The sequence below is a fragment of the Trifolium pratense genome, linkage group LG7 (genome assembly GCF_020283565.1).
Source record: "Trifolium pratense cultivar HEN17-A07 linkage group LG7, ARS_RC_1.1, whole genome shotgun sequence".
NCBI classification, from domain to species: domain Eukaryota; kingdom Viridiplantae; phylum Streptophyta; class Magnoliopsida; order Fabales; family Fabaceae; genus Trifolium; species Trifolium pratense.
The window spans coordinates 48,403,115-48,407,185 of NC_060065.1; the positions used below are offsets into that span (position 1 = coordinate 48,403,115).

The window sequence follows — 4,071 nt, forward strand, 5'->3', positions numbered from 1 at the left end:
CGGGTGCCACCCGAATCCAAACCCAAACTCAGTCAACTCGGGTTTCGCCTGTTGACTTGGATTTGGGTTCAGGTGGGTCTATCGGGTTTCGATTTTCCTGTCATCCCTATATAGATCTGAGGTTGTGAAGGGAAAATGGTTGGGTTTGAGGAAATGGGTTCGAATTTGAATTTCTTAATTAAGCACGTTCCTGGATGTTAGGAGCAAGAGTCCTTTATCCGTGTTGTGTTTGATCCCTTCTGTGGTCGTTTGAGCTACGTGTGATTCTTATCCCATTATGTTGGGCCTGGATGTGTATTGAACTTTAGCCGGTCCAAAAAACAAGGTAACAACTTTTAACAAACAAATATGTTGACATGAAGCATATGCAACCCTAGAACCTTACTAATTGGAAGGAAATCCTAGCAGAGCTTAATACTTTTTTCAAATATAGTAGCATGTAATTTTCACCCCTTGACTTATGGTGGATACTAAACGAAAGGTCATATTTTTGTCATCATTCAATCTTATTAATTTTATTTTTAGATTTTCTCTTGTCTAGGCTAAAAAAGAAATAAAAAAATATAATGAAAGTTCAGGTGATTAATTAATGAGCTAACGAGACAAATTTACATACATCAAATAAACATTAAATAAGAATTATGATTTTAGGAATTATGAAAGGTCAAGTGATTTATTTATTTTTTTTTTATTTTTTTGTAAAAAAAAGGTTTAACTACACATTTGGTCCATTACGTTCATTTTAGGTTTCAATTTGGTCCATTACGTTCATTTTAGGTTTCAATTTGGTCCTAAAATAAACGTAAGAGACCAAATTGATACTTTTTAAACGTAAGAGACCAAATTGAAACCTAAAATAAACATAAGAACCAAATGTGTAGTTAAGCAAAAAAAAAAAAAAGACTTTTTTCCACACTATAAAATGATCAACGAGTTCCTATTTCTAGATTCATAAAAGAGAAAATATGGCTAAAGGTTATATATTTATTTATGCTATGGTTATCATTTTTTCCATATTTATTTCTATAACAAACTGCAGTAAGTAATTTTTATCAAGACTTCTAAATTTGGTGAACGATCGTACTTGAGAGTTTAGTTTGATTATGGTATCTCTCTCAAATTTTAAAAACCGTATCATATTTCATATTAATTTATAGGGTTAAATAATTGTTTGGTTTTGACAAATATCTCAAAATTTATTTTTGGCTTAACTATACATTTGATCCCTTACGTTTATTTTAGTTTTCAATTTGGTCCCTTACGTTTAAAAAATATCAATTTGATCCTTTATGTTTATTTTAGATTTCAAGTTAGTCCTTTCCGTTAGTTTTGCCTTTTCAAAAAAATATAAATTTCAATTTTAAATAAATTTTGTATATCGATATTCAACTTAAATAAATTTTGTATATCGATATCCAACAAAAACCAAATACCTAAAAATTTACCTTTAAATTTTCTTTTTATATCTTATTCAAAATTGTTTCACCCCATTTTGATAACGTTCCTTAATTCTAATTTGATGTTACAGGCCTACACTTATGCGAAAAAACTGAGGATTGTCACGATTTGGTCTGTTTCCCACCTAAAGTTCTTAATTGCAACTTCAATATTGTGGAAGGTTTAAAGTCGATATTGGGATATGGGGTTTGTGAATGTACATAAATACCTTAATTAGTGGCTTATGAATGTGTGTAGAAACCATAAAATAATTTCTTTCAAAATAATCTTTAAAGAGCATTCTAGAGTCATTCTTTAGTAATATCCTTAAAATTAAATAAGTGGTTTGTACCCAAAAAGAATAAAAATAAGTGGTTTCTTAACTAGTGCCACATATAGATACTAGTTAGCATTTTTCATTAATTATGCTATTTTTAACCATATAATAATGTTGGTTCTTTTATGATTTATTTCACACATATTTTAATTTTCCTGATCTTTAAAGTTCTTTGATGTATGAATTTTTTTTTTTTTTTGCCAAGGATGTATGCAAAAGTTTATTATTAGAAATATATAATGTCCTGTTAAGTTTGTGGTGGAGTCATAAATTTGAATTAGGGAGTGCAAACTACTCTTATTGTTAGGGAAGGTAAAAATATCCGTACCCGCGAATATCCGTCATAAAAATGGGGCGGATAACTTAATGGATATCCGTGGATAAAATAAAGGACAAAACTTACATGCATTTCCATACATGCATTTCTTACTTTTCCTCTCACAAAGAGGTAGTTTTTTTTATTAAATAATAATTTTCTTTTATTTTTTCAAAATGAAAAAACACAAATAACTACCTCTTTGTGAGTGGAAAAGTAAGAAATGCATGTATGAAAATGCATGTAAGTTTTGTCCTAAAATAAATAAATATTTCAACTACCATTTACTTAATGGATACGGATACAGATTTAATGATATCCACACGCGCGGATATCCGTACCCATTAATAAATAAGAAAATTACTTAAATATCTTTTAGTAATTAAATATAAAACACTTTTATATTCTGAATAAATTTGTGATATGAACTTAATTAGATTTAAAAAGTATGTTTAATTTATTATTTTTGTAAAGAGATTTGTACGGATATTATATTAAGTTTTGTGTTATCTTAACCATTTCAAGTCACATTTAGGGTCTTTGTGAAGCTTTTTAGCAATAAAATAAGAGGAACTTACATGGTGAAGGAGATCACTTAGTTTGCAAGAAACAGGAAGGAAAATATGGATTTTGGATTTGCAACCTGCGCGTAGCGCAAGAGGGGTTGCACGTAGTGCAGTTGGATGGAAGTTGGCCTTTGAAGTCTGTAATCTAAGTGTGGCGCAGGGACTTTCTGTGTGCGGCACAATTAATAAATAAGAAAATTACTTAAATATATTTAGTTATTAAATATAAAAGAGACTTTTATATTATGAATAAATTTGTGATGAACTTTATTAAATTTAAAAAAGTATGTTTAATTTATTATTTTTGTAAAGAAATTTGTATGGATATTATATTAAGTTTTGTGTTATCATAGACATTTCAATTCACATTTAGGGTCTTTGTGATGCTTTTTAGCAATAAAATAAGAGGAACTTACATGGTGAAGGAGATTACTTAATTAGTTTGCAAGAAACCGGAAGGAAAATATGGATTTTGGATCTGCAACCTGCGCGTGGCTCATGGGCTTTGAACGAAATTTTAAGTGAAAAGACGCATTATTTTTTTTAAGGAACAAAATAAAATAACAAACCTCGTTAATAAAAATAATTATTAAATCTTATAATAACTTTCTAAAAATTAATAAATCAAAATAGCAATAATTACAAGAGATTAATTTAATTTCAAACTCAAAATTAAATTTCCAAGTCAAGAGACTCTTGGCCTTTTACTATCCAAACACCCAATAAAAGCGTATTCACAAAAGTTCTTATTTAAATAAGTGTTTATCCATTGAAAATGATTATTTGAGTTGTTGTTTAATTAGTCAATTACTTAAATAGTTGATTAAGTGAGTAACCATTTAAGTTGTTTCAATTAAAAGTGCTTAAACTACTAAGTACTTAGATAGTTGAATGCTTGAATAAGTGATGCTTAATTAAGTAATTAATCAAAACCTCTTAGGGCCCGTTTGGTGCGCAGGATATCATAGTGACAGGATAGGATATAAAACAGGATAAGGATAGGATATGATAACAACAGGATAACAGTTATACTCAGTTATCATATCCTGTGTTTGGTGCACACATGATAACAAATATGATAACTATTATATTTTGTTTTTAATAGCTCATAATAATATGATAAGATATATAACATATTTAAATGATAATGTCAAATTATTTTTTTAAAATTATTTTGTAATACTTTTAATTTTATAAATAAAAAATATGAATAGGTAATCAAATAACTTTATATAATTTCAAATAAAAATTATGAGAAAATAATCAAGTTTAATTTTTTATATGAATCATGATCAAATAAATAACTCAATAATATATACATGTTAGATAAGCCAAATAAATATATGATATATCTCATACGTAAATAATAAAACTACTATTGCAAAAGAATTATATTTAATTTTTTATAAAATTTA

General features: G+C 27.6%; 1 long non-coding RNA gene across 1 annotated transcript; it reads left to right on the plus strand.

The window, feature by feature from the left end:
• Positions 1-959: 959 nt before the first annotated feature.
• LOC123897336 lies at positions 960-1,907 on the plus strand. The gene is made up of 2 exons (XR_006804953.1): positions 960-1,038; positions 1,529-1,907. It is a non-coding gene; the product is annotated as an uncharacterized LOC123897336 (long non-coding RNA).
• Positions 1,908-4,071: the final 2,164 nt, after the last annotated feature.